Source organism: Heliangelus exortis, chromosome 8 (genome assembly GCF_036169615.1).
Source record: "Heliangelus exortis chromosome 8, bHelExo1.hap1, whole genome shotgun sequence".
Taxonomy (NCBI): domain Eukaryota; kingdom Metazoa; phylum Chordata; class Aves; order Apodiformes; family Trochilidae; genus Heliangelus; species Heliangelus exortis.
In genome coordinates, this window is record NC_092429.1 from 6,928,934 (window position 1) to 6,942,341 (window position 13,408).

At 33.7% G+C, this 13,408-nt stretch overlaps 1 protein-coding gene across 1 annotated transcript in view; it reads left to right on the plus strand.

The window, feature by feature from the left end:
- Positions 1-13,408, plus strand: part of AGBL4 (AGBL carboxypeptidase 4) — an 891,229-nt gene that overhangs the window by 48,790 nt on the left and 829,031 nt on the right. The gene's annotated exons all lie outside the window — the stretch shown is intronic.

Sequence of the window (13,408 nt, forward strand, 5' to 3'; positions counted from 1 at the left end):
TGACTATTCCAACATCAAATCATCTTGTTTGGACATCTTTCACTGAATAACGTGCTAGTCTAAATATGCATTATGTTATGTAGGAGCTAAGACTCAGAAGGTTTTTCAAGCAGAAATGAGTTTTTTATTACTATTTTTACTAAAGGATGTACTATACTGTGGAACATATTCAGCATAGATTTAAAACAACTGCATGTGTTTCTGCTAAATCTGGTGTGTGTTGTTGAATTGTGTTTACATTGCCATTGAAAGGATGAAGCTTTTAGTAGCTTGGTTTAACCAATGCAAGTAATCTGCCCCCAAACATTTGTCTTCTCTAAACCAGACACTGAGCAGGGATGTTGATGCTGTTTGCCAGTCTCCTTTTCCCACAGTAACTTTCCAAGATAAGTGAACACCAAATTAGATCACTACTTCTTTATTATAATTTTAAAATTGAAGGTTAATACTTTTATCAACTTTCTGCCCGTTTAATACATACAAATTCCAGCTGAACACTGAGGTCCATGAATTCAGATCCTTAACCTTGAATATTATAACAAACTTTATTGCAGTGGCAAACCTGTGCTTTTCTTTTCTTGAAATGATCATTCTCCACAGGATGCTTATTTAATTTTCTAGTTGTTTAGCATTATTTTTTTTGAGGGGGTTTGTGTTTGTTTTCCCTGTAGTACCCTCTGACAACTCATATGAAGCTTCACAGAAAACTTTTAATAAAAGAAATATATTACTTACAATTGAAGATTCTCCTGGCATATTTTGAGATATATTTATTTACTTTAATGCTCTGCCATACTTGGGGTGATGCAGTGAAGGGAATGCTGCTTGAGTTGCACCTTGTATGTTCATATTCTGATTTTCTGTGAACTCTGGGCAAAACTAATCCCAGCATCAGTGGACTACAGAGTGTTGTGAGATTCATGGTAAAACATGCTTGCCCCTGGAAATTTGACACTGATGTTGAGTACCCTTACTGTTACACTGAGGATTGCTTCAATAGCCAGATTAAACAGAATATCCTTCCTGACAGCCATGTGGAATGGCAATTCCATGGGTTTGGAATAGCCAGGTTGAAATGACTGTAACTGTTCCCTGTGGCCTCTCTCTTCCCTAAGGCTGCAGAAGGACCAAACAAATTTCTCTGAAGCAGAGGTTAATACAGCTACCTACCTAGGTAAACTGTTATTTTACTTGGATTATAGCTGTTTTAATCACAAAACTAATTTGAGTAATATATATTTATTTTATTCATTTAAAACCTGCCTATTATAAAAGTCAGCCTATAAAAAGAGGTTGTATAAATGCAGGAGAGAATTTCATTTTGCCAGGAATTTCTCATGCATAAATACAAATGAATATTCTAAATGTAAATGTTTGGCTAGATTATTCTTCAGAGACACATATTGATTTCTATTGTCACCCTTCAGTGAAATTTAGTGTTGATTAGTAGGAAATCCTTTCCAAGCACATGCTGAAAAAAATGTAAAATATTATTGCTTTGACAGTCAGTGAAAAGAGACAGAGTAAACGTTAACAAATCAACTGTGTTTCCTCCATCTCCAGCTGGGTAAGAGTATTTTAGCTCTTAAAAAATTAACTTGTTTGATGCTGATCAAGTTGATACTTGATGATGATAGTACACAGGTCCATATTGTGCTTGGTGTTCTAGAAAATATGTTTTCAAATTCATAGCTTAGCAAAAAGTGAAGCTTTGCATTTGCTGATTTTTCTTTGTGAATCTAAATGTAGAGATGTGGCTCTTACCATAGCAGGAAGTACTGTATAATCTTGCAGCTTAGACCATTGTAATATGCAAGTAATATGACTCTCATGGTTAGCTGTGTGTGATGGCCAAATTTAATCCTAAAATATGTTCCATTCAGCTTTCTAATAAACCTGGAATTCATAAATTCTTGAATGTTAGAGTGGGTTTGCTAATTATGGATTATACTAATTTTACACTTCAGTGGTTAAATCTAAACACTGTTCTAAAAATAATACATTTTTCCCATTTTTTTCCTTCCTTGTAAATTAGAAGGTACAAAATATATTTCAGCAATGCAGTCAGACTGGTGGGTAATCTATGAACAAACTATAATTTTACAGCTATCCAAGGACATACCTGGATTGTTAAATCTTAATTCTGTTTTTTGAGCATTTATAAAGATCAGAGAATAAGAGAATGTTCTTAGATTAATTGTAAAGAACTTTGCAAAACGTATCTGACAGAGCATGGTTTTTTTTTCCCCAAATAGTTGTCAGAAGTTTTAGTTAAATGCATTTGAATTAAAATTAAGGAAATGCACAGAGTTGCAAACATTTTGATTAATATTATCTTTCACCTCTCAGTTCTTCTAGTCACGGTGACTTGTGTAGACAGTTCATTTAGTTTGCAAGTAACCCACAGAGTTTTATATAAGAAATTCATTAAATAAGATACAGTCATTCTTAGGTGAAAGTAAGTACTAAAAATATGTGACACAACCAGTGAGAGCTATATCCTGTAACAGAAAATAAGAAAGAAAAGAGATACACTGTAAAAGAATGGTGATATTTGTAGGTCAGTTCTATTTTTAAATGGTACTGATCATGTGAGTAAAAATCAAAGAAGTTATTTAAAAGCTTACATAATATCTTTCTGTTGTGCAGTCACTCTCAGATATCAGTGTTGAACTACTTGATATAGGTGAGTGACATTAAATAATAAAATTATCAAAGAATTCATGACAAATCCTATTCAGCAGCTACAAAACCTGAACAATTTTTGCTTTCTTGGCAGTAGCCATATCTTAATGGCTACGTTAACTTGTTTTGCAAATGGTTTATAAACTACTCATGTCATGTTACTTATAAGGTCCTGTCAATAAATGTTTAGTTTAAGAAATATTCTTTAATAAATAGGAGGTGACACTACAACATTGCAATAAGATTTAAATCATAATTTGGAACCACTTCTTTGCTTGTTTGGTAGATAGTAATATACAGGCTTGAGAGCAAAACTCAGCTTCTATTCTTTCAAGGGTGCAGTGATGCTTGTGGCTGTATGTAGTTAGGATTACAGTTACTAATATTGAAGTTATATACCTATGTCTTTGTATTTTCTCAAAGCATTTGGGAGAATTTGAAATTCAGATTTTTTTTTTTTTTATGATCTCTCTCTCTGATATACTTCAAGGAAACAATGCAGAAAGACTTTGGGAAAAATATTTATCTTTGTGGTAGAAGTGACTTTATAGAAGCCAAACAAGCAGAGGCACTTTAACATAATATTCTCCTGACTTAAACAATCTTAATTTTATCACTTTGCCAAACTGTATTCCTTTGCATGAAGTATGTGCTGGAGATACTTCTGAATTTCCATTTTCATTAGATTTAGTATTCAGCACCTAATGCCATAAATTTGTTTTTGAAACTCTTTAATTCCCCTGAGTGTTCCAACATATTGAATGCTATTTGCTTTGTATTATGTTGGGAGCAAATCTGCAGTGAAAATGCTGTCAATATATATTCATAGCTAACATTGTTAACTAAAAGCAATATTGTTTTTCTATTGTAATCTGTCACAAATGTTTGGCACCCTGTTGTGTAAGCCAAAAAAACGTCAAAGAAAGGAATGAATATTTTTGAAGAAAAGTGCAGTGATAGTGTCAAGTTTTCTGTATTAAAATATGTTCCTGTTTGCACGGGCCTTTACAATTTAGAAAATTGTGTTTTGTAGTAAGGTAAAGTTAGATTATTGTGAGACCATCCATGCTGTTACAGATAACATATTAAGTGATAGGAGCAGAGTAAGGGATACAGCCATTTTACTCTCCAATGCAATGTAATGCTTATCAGGATGTAAAATGTATTCTACTAACTCCAAATATTATTGTGTGAAAAATGTACTGTACATGTAGAAAATGAATGAAAAATATTCTGTGTTTTTGCCTGGTTTTGAAGATTGTCTAATTAACAAGAGCAAATGCATTCTTCTGGGGACTATCCTTATCTTTGTGTAAGTCACACTGATTTTGTTTATTTAAATATGTATTTTCCTTTCCCCAATAATGAATTATTTCTTAATGAAAGTGTTTTAATTTTTGTATCCACATGATATTGTCAGTGTGTCAGAACAAAGTATTTCAGGGAACTTCTGTGGGGAGAAATTTGTTTAAGAACAAAAAGATAAAGCTGGCCTACCAAACAAATAACCTATTGGGGCTAGTACATTCAATGTAAGTCCAAAAAGAAATTTGTCCTAATGTACTGTCACACACAATCATGGGTAAATCTGGGGGTGGTGGTAATATTAATGTGATTTCTATGATATTGGCACATATCCCAAGTACATAACAAGAACTCCAGGCTGCCAGTAATATTTCAGTTTTTCCTTGCAGCTGATTTCACCCCTCTACTTCATAATAACCTTCTCTTCTTTCAGCACTGGTATATACTCTGCTAGGGGAATACATATGCCCCGAGTGATTTCACAAGGTCCCTGTTATGAACTCACTATTTTCAAACATTTTCTGAGAAGTGCAAAATAACCTGCGTTTCCTTTGACTTTAGTGAGATTTCAGTACAATTAGCACCTTGGAAAATTCTCCCTTATGTTCCCTTACACCAATCTCTATACAGTCTCTAATGTACTTTCAAATAAGATTGCATAAAACTTCAGAGCTTCCTGCAGTGATAATGGAACAATATATGACAGTGGCATAATTGCACTGTATGCTGCAAAAATCTGAATATTACGAGACATTTCAAAGCATGTATTTTTGATACTGTTTTTCTTTTTCTTGCCTCTGTTAAAACAGTAAGAGAGGCATTCTTTCTGTTGCTGTTCAGAACCCACCTCTCTCAGGTCATGCCTCTATGTCCATTCTGGAAAGACACGGGGGAGTCACCACCTATAAATGCAGTACTTTTTCCTTTGTGTTCCTCCCAGGAGAAGAGATTCTGTCAGTAATTAATTTCTTCTCTCAGAAACTGTAAATACAAAATATTAACACAAGTAACATGGGGCCCAAGTGCCAGAAATGGCACATACTGGTGCCTTCCTGATAAATGATGGTGATGGCCTAGTTCTACAAACTGTGTTTTGGCTATGTGCCAAGTTCTTAGAATGCTTTTCTAATGAAAAGGATAAGATTTATTATTCACTGTATATGGAACTTCTTCTTCATATATATATATTTTTTGCACTGGATATATGCCTTTTCCTGCCTTCACATTTGAAAGTCATTTTAGATGTAAAAAACTTGAATCCTGACTTGGGTTGAAGGGACAACTGATCTCTTCTGTGAGATTCCCACTAATCAGTAGAATAGATGACAATGTCCAGAACCAGGGCTTAATTGCAACACAAGCAAGGAAGACAAGTATGGTGCAATAACCACAATTTTGGTCTAAATAAATATAATGAATAGCAAATGGTAGACAGTTTTTATGGGGTACATCTAAATTAAATAGGCTTCATCTATCATAAAAATGAAAAATGGGAGAACCTGGCATTCTGTGAAAGTGGTAAATTACAATACACTGAGTGTGCCATCTCTAATAATTTACTTTTGTGTGGTGAAACTTGTTTCAGTAATGGGAATATGAAGCTTAGATGGGAGTTCTATGATTGATGATTCCCTAAAGGTGGACACCTACAGTGTCCATTCTGTAGAGAAAGTAGGAAATGGTAGATTCTGATTTTTCTCAAAAGTAAGAATGTCATTAACTACACAGAAGGGACTAATCTAAGATTAAGAAAGTGAGAACTTGGCATAGCCCCTTTCATTACCAGAGCAAAAGTATTAAAAAGTCCAGAAAATGCTTTCATGTTTAGAAGTTATTCAGCACTTGGAATATGAAGTTAGTGCTGAGAGGCATTTCTGATGCATTATATCTCATATTCCGTACAGCTTTAGATACGTTTCATGCTTTTCCTAAGTTTCCCACTAATGTCCAAATTAATTTTTTCTTTTTTTGGATCCTGATGTTCTTCCCTAAATGTTATAAATTAAAAAAACAAACCCCAACCCCCCAAAAAGCTGAAATACACCTGATTGAAGGTATTGCTTTCTGAGTCTTTGATTGGGACTATGTAATAAGGTCACTGATATTTGTAAATATTGTAGGTGAATGTTCAGCACATTGAGGTTTAGGAGATACTGTGTCTTGCCCCTGTATTCATGCTTTTCTAGATTATTCCAAGAATTTGGGAATAACTGGTTTAATCTGTGTCTGGAGGGACATTGTGCTTGAACAATTCACAGGTGAATACTCTTTTTTCATGCAATAAAAAAACCTACACTTTTCTTAAATCACTTAATAGATAGGGATGGGTTACATTGAGCAGGAGTCCTGCATCATAAAATTAAGAATTGTGGTTTTCATCCTTAATTTCACTTCTTTTACTTAATGGCAGAGAGATTCAGATTCTAACATTGTTTATCTTTGGCATAGCTGATTTAATCCTGACTGTATCAATTTTCCACAAAGTCTCTTGTGTTTTAAATCTTAGAATATGTTGTACAGGTGTGGAATAACTGTGTGCAGCTTATCTTACTGGGAAGCTTTGGATTTCTGTGCAGTGTGGAGAAATACACAGTTGTAGAATTTTCAGAAATGTTTATGAAGCTTTAGAAAGCAATGTGTCATTTTATCTGGCAGTTAGATTTCTATAATTTCTTGCTATTGTTAGAGTTCCTTTTTATTATTCACTGTAATCTGTATTGTGTGGACCTTTGCCATGCTATGTTTTTTACTCTTGCTTTTTTAGATGTAATTTGATGCTGCAGGAAGAATGAAGATGCATAAGAGAAGTTATTAATCATACACAAATATTTGTTTCTTTGGCTTTTCCACATGTGGTTGTATAAACACTGGTTTTCCTTCTATTAGCCTTATACAAAACACAATTTTATCTTCCTTTTTTTTCTGCTTGAGAGTTCAGACTTCCTAAATTATGGAGGCCTGTTGTTTGTGCCCCTTTGGAGAAGAGATGTCACAGAAAGGACATTTTTTAACTTCTGGTAGCCAGAATTATGGTTACCCTTGCTGACAGATTTATGTGGAGGACCCCTCCAAGTATGTTCCCTGATTTTTCTACTAGATGGAACGACTCAGCCTTCTCCTGTGGGTGGCTACTGCAATAGTGGAGCACAAAGACTGAGAAATTAATAAATTAAAAAAAAAAAACGACGGTAAATATAGACCAAAACATCCTCATTTATTGCTAGAAATAAGAGAGGAATGGTATTAAGGTACAGAGATGAAACAAACCAGCACTTATCCATGGTGAAATCTATAAAATGTCTTCGATTGCTCAAGGGATCTTTAGATATAGCATTATTTTCTCTATCTTATGGATGACTTGACCACCTTCGCTATGAATTTTTCATGATTTCCCTGACCCAGCAGCTCTTGCCTGTGGAGAAAGTAATACAGTATTGATTTGGGTGTTAGGTTTCTGCCTTTTTTGCCACAACAGGATTTTTGTAGCCTAGAAACCTCAATCCCTGATTACTCATTAGAGACTTGAACAACTTTTCTTAGATTTAGAATGTAAAAGAAGAATCTCTCAGTTACTTTTGGCATAGGTGGCCTTTGTACTGGAATTTCAGCTCATCTTGATAATGGGTGTTGGTGTCTTTCAGCTTTCCTGATTGAATGGTCACTACTGGGCCTTCAGATTGCAAAAATAGTGTTGTCTGTTGAACAATTAGTATGTTTGCAGTGGAATTATGCTGGTGAATGTACTCATTTAGAAGCATATTGCAAGACGGGGGTCTGTCCTGCATTCATCCTGGCATTGATGACTTGGTGACTTATTATCTGTGCCTCTCAGGCATATTAGAAAATTGAAAAGAAGCTATGATGTTGCTATTTCCCATTTAAACTTTTTTTTTCCTTTCTATTTTTTTAAAATAAAAATCCATATCTTACATCCTCTGAAAACTTACTCTCAGCATCGCCATGGAAACAAGATTTTTAAAAGGGACTTAACTGAAATTTAGTAGCAGTTTTTATTTCTTTGTGATTCATACTTCATGAAAATGTAAATGTCACATTAATACACGTTTTAACTTAATATTTTATAATACCATTTAGTCTTAATTGGTCTAATGTTTTTCTTAATTAAATTTTGAGCTTCTTTGAATGATTTTAAAATTGTTCTATGGACCTGTAAAGCTTTAAATTTTGACTATGTGACACACAATTTAAGATACTCTCATAGAGGAAAATCAGTCATTTTCACCTGTAATCACAAGCACAACAAAAGATTTAAAAATCCTTTTGTCCTGACTGAAAATTTCTCGGCCTTTATAATCTTTATTTCTAGTGAAGTATCACAGCAAAAAGCATTTTATCATTTCTGTTTCTTTGGTTTTCACTTTATTCCTCTAACTATGTGAAGTTGTTTAGGAGATAAATTATACTATCCTCCTAAGCAAAACTTTTAATCAGAGTTCTTTTAGGAGAGGGATTTTGATTATCCAAGGGCATACTGTGTGCACTGGTGTGCACACAAGCTTGTATCAACATGTGCAAATAAACTACATTAATTCAACATTTTATTTGGGTATGAACATGCAGCTCTTGATAAAGTCAGTTCAAAAAATGGAAAGATATCTGGAATTCTCTTCTGAGTCTTTCTTAGGTCAGACTTTACGTAACATACAGATTTAAGGTTTAAGGATTATATTTTTTAAACATCTTTGTGTGCATTCTATTCTGTATTTATATGAGTAAAAGTTCAAAGTTTAGAGAAGGTGTTTGCCTTTAATTCTGTATTCTATTCTATCTTGCATTGTCCACACAAACTGACTTTTGTGTTGTAGCCACCATGACTCATTGCTGGTGTCAGAATCATCCCCCTACATTGTGCTTTTTTATAAACAAAAAAATGTATATAATGGAGAAAAAAATTGTTATTTGCCTTCACTTTGAAATATAGCTTCATGTTAACTGTATTAGAAAATGAGGTATTGGTAGGACACCCATCTAAAGCCTGTGTCCTTTTTACAATATTACTCTAACCCATAAAGCCAATGCAGCTTCTATCACTGGCCTTAGAAAAAAAAACAATGTGCACTGATGGCTCCTCAGAAATTGTTACAACTTGAGCAGTATGGATGAGAGATCCTTCAGTACTGAACTGTAAATGAACTGCATTTCCCCTTTTATTGGATTTTTATTCATGTTTTGAACTTTATGACCAAGAAGAAGATTTCTGTAAAATTCCACTTTACTGCAGAAGTTTAGACACAGAAAAAATTCAGAAATATTGGAAGGCTACCACTCTGATGTCTTAATTTTTTAATTGAGGAACTATTCTCAGAGATTTTTATACCCTTTCCCTTAATCTTACTTAAGATTTGCCTTGTGAATACTCAAGACTTGCAGACACTTGCATTGTCCACTCTCTGCAAAGACTGATTAAAAGGCTCATGGATGTATTTCAAAGGATGAAGTCTCAAACCCTATTTGAAGCTAAATTTTATGCAAATTTTCACTGAAATCAAACCATTAAATATTTATAGTAGTTTTGGATATAAGTTTTTCCATCAGACAATGATTGCATTAATTTGATCACTCAATAGGGTCCATGGAAAAATGTTTTAGATATATTTCCATTGTGTAGTGCAAGTGAAAAATAAGTATGTTCATTGCTGAAATTGTCAATTATTTAAATACATGAACTTATAAAACAAATGTATCATCATTGCCTATGCTAAAAATGCATTTAAAAGCTTAGAAACATGTTGGTCAGGTTCCCAGGGCTGCCCACTCAGCTTTAGATGAGTGTATATAAAAGCTTTCTTTTGTAAACACAGCAAGTCCTGCAGTCTGAGCAGTGTGTTTGCCCATTTTTGCATGCTCAGCCTCTGTGCATCTTTCTGAAGATTAATGTTTGACATTCTAGATAGGTTATACTGAACACAAGAAAAGGCAAAATACTTCCAGATACCATCATGTTGAGGAGCATGATCACACGTGTGTGTGGTTACAGAAGCAGCAGTGGAAAGCCAAAAAAAAAAAAAAAAAAAAAAAAAAAAAAAAAAAAAAAAAAAAAAAAAAATTTGAAGAGTAATCGAATCTGACTTTGGTACTGAAACAAAAACCCAAATAGATTTGTTCAACACTGTCTCTGCAGACACTGTTTTCTAGTGTATTTATTATCCCACTTCATTGACAATATTTGTATTGTGTGTACTGGGCTACTTGCAATATTCAGATTTTTGTTTAGGTCACTCCATTTTCTATTTCATCTAAAGATGAAGACTGTATTTTCCAAGCTAATGAGATCACTATTTTACTTCTACAAGACACACATTCATTATCTTCCTGTTGATTTCAAAGCTTATTGTTATGAATGTGTTAAGCAGTTTAACTTGGGTCCCTCCCCCTGTTCTCCCTCATTGACTGAATTAATTAAAAATTTGTGTTTGCCCATAAAAGAATGAGTGATCAGACTCAGTGCTTGATGTCAGAAATACAACTGTAAATTAAACATAATTAAGTTTCACCTTCCTATTTACTCATTTGTGTGGGCATAACCATTTAGTTGTCTGCAATATAGTGTCTTAAACAGTTTTATTTACACTTTGCTTTTAAGATGAGAGGAAGGGTAAAAGAAAAGTTAATGACCAGATTATGATTTCTCTCTGAAAGGCTGAGCATCACTTCTCATATTCACTTTGCAGAACATCAGGGTACAAAACACATTTGTGACACTTTTTTCAGTAACTTCTTTCTTTGGAAAGAAATTCTCAGCACTGAAAAAGAGAAATCATACAAACTCTAGGTGTCAGGGTGATAAGTCATACTTACATTCATTTTTAGTGTATCAGCTGTAAGCAGCTTGACAATGCAAAGTTGTTTTCTATCTGTATTGAACAATATACTTTAAAATGACACACTGATGATGCCTACCATTTTGTGAAAAATAATACATACTATGGAGTCAAAACAGGATGGCTTTTGTTCTTAATTTTAAATAAGTAACACTAGATTCTTATTTTTATTTTGGCTATTAATTACATGACAAACGAAATGAAATACAAGCAGCACTTTGCTTGTTATAATTTTACATTTGGAAGATTGTTTTTCTTCTCCCTGGAGAAACCCAGCATTATATTAATTATTTGGATAGGCTCATTGAACAATTAGCAGTTGCTTTGTCTCCATGAGGGATTCTATTACCCATCAGCAAGATCAGGTGGGAGAATACTTTGGCATTTCTGTACAGGAACCTGGTATTTTTACTGAATAATATGATAACTTGTGTGATTATAGGCTGTTTTTATATATACATCAGTTAAAAACATGCCAGCTGTGGAAAAGAATGTTGTATCAGTTAATTCGAAGATGAATTAAATGAAATATAGCAATGAAAAAAAAAAAGATATGCAGTGGAAGATTTTGGTTTTAAAGGGTGAAAATTTGAGAAAGTAGAGAAGGTAGAAGAGCCCTGAAAGTCTACCATTTTGTTCATGTAGAAAGGTGACCTGAGTTACACGTTGAGCCTGGTAATGTTGTAACGACTGGCAGCAATTTCCATTCAGTGGTAAGCAGCTTGTCATGGATTAATAACTAGAATGTTGATAGTGAGAGATGAATATCACAGCAGATGCATGAATGGAAAATATAAACAGACAGTGCAGTGCTTGGTGGTGGGGTTTTTTGGTTTTTTCTTTCTTTTTTTTTTTTTTTTTTTTTTTCTCTTTCTTTTGTTTTATAGGCTAGTGATACAGGCTATTCCACAATTGTAGTGATACAGAAATTCCACAATTCAGCCCTTGAAAGGAAAATATTATTTAGCTATAACTTGAGTGGTGGAAAATGCTGAGCATTAAAGTATTGTATTGAGATGATTTGAAATCTACATTCTTCTTCATTTTAAAGAATCCCTTTACTGTAATATTTATTTGGTGACCAATGCAAAATGAATTTCTCTTGCAGCAGCAATGGCAGGAATTTTCTTAAATTTTCAGTGTTTTTGCCCACAGCATCTCTGCCAGTGAAAGGCAGATAAGTAAATAATTTCAACCTCTGGCAACCATTCATGTTGTAATGGTTGTAAAGGCAACATGTAATTCATGTCCCAGGTGTTTCTTTATCTGTCAGTAGAAATACACTGACCTTCCTCTTTTCTCTTGCTTCTTTTGAAGTGTTCTAGGTTTAATTTTATTTGGCTTAGGGCAAATTTCAGATCAACAATTCAGCAGTTTCTTCAGTGGAACACACATGTTTTGTCTGCTTCTGGTCTATCTTGAAATCTTCATGAGTAGTTTTGCCAGAATTGGATTGCATCAATGAAATCTCAACAATAATATGAATTTGGGAAGCATGATGAGGATCAGACTAGATAAAGATTGAGGACCATAGGAAATGTAAGCAGGACAATTGAAGTAAGGTGTGACAGGGTGACCTGTAACATTTAGTGGTTAATAACATGAAGCTGTCAAGAAATGGAAACCATTAATTGCAAAACACAAAGCATGAGAAATGGTTGAATATACTGGCTGATCAGATGTGACTGTGAGGTATCAATATGATGTATTTATAAAAATTATTTTGAATATATTAAGTGTAGGTAACATTACTGCCCTTCCATAGGGCATCTGAAAGATCTTTTGTCTCCAGTTCTGATTACTGGTGCTAAACAGGAATTCAGAGAGGAAGCAGTACAGAAAAAGATAGTTACAGTTAGAGACATGCAAAGCCTATCTCACAAGAAATCACTGATCCTTTCTTTACTTATCATCCATAAATTGTGAAGAAATTGTCCCAGTCGCTGAATAAGTTGGTTTAGTTGCTGATTATCTTCATTAACAGAATGTTCCTTATTTCTTGTATGTGTTTGTTGAGTTTCAACTTCCAACCATTGGTTATCATTATGTCCTTTTCTGTTAGAGAAAATAGCTGTTTATAACTGCCTGGCATTTTATCCAAAACTTCTACTGCAGCATCCATTCTAATAAAATAAAATTGCTTCAATCTCTTTTAATTCCTTTATTTCTTATTTGACTAGTAAAGGAAGAGGGAAAGCTTGCTGCTTATATTGTGCTTTCACAATTCCAGAAAAATTTCAGTCTCTATTTAAGAATTATCATGGCAAAGCTTGACTTCTGAAGGCTGAAATTCATATTTACTTTCATGTAATTGTGCATCTTTACTGAATCTGTCTTCAGGCAGAGACCACACAGTACCCTCACAACATTAGAAAAATTCTTACAGTCTCAAGGTATTGGATCATATTTATGTAACATGGCATAAAATGTAAAGAAAGATGTTAAAACATAATTACATTTCCATTTGCATATTAAATGTGTTTACAGATATCTGTATTGTGTTTTCCACCAAATGACACTAAAGTTATCATGGTTTAGTGAATTGGGATTTTAGAATTGCAGGACTATTCATTCCA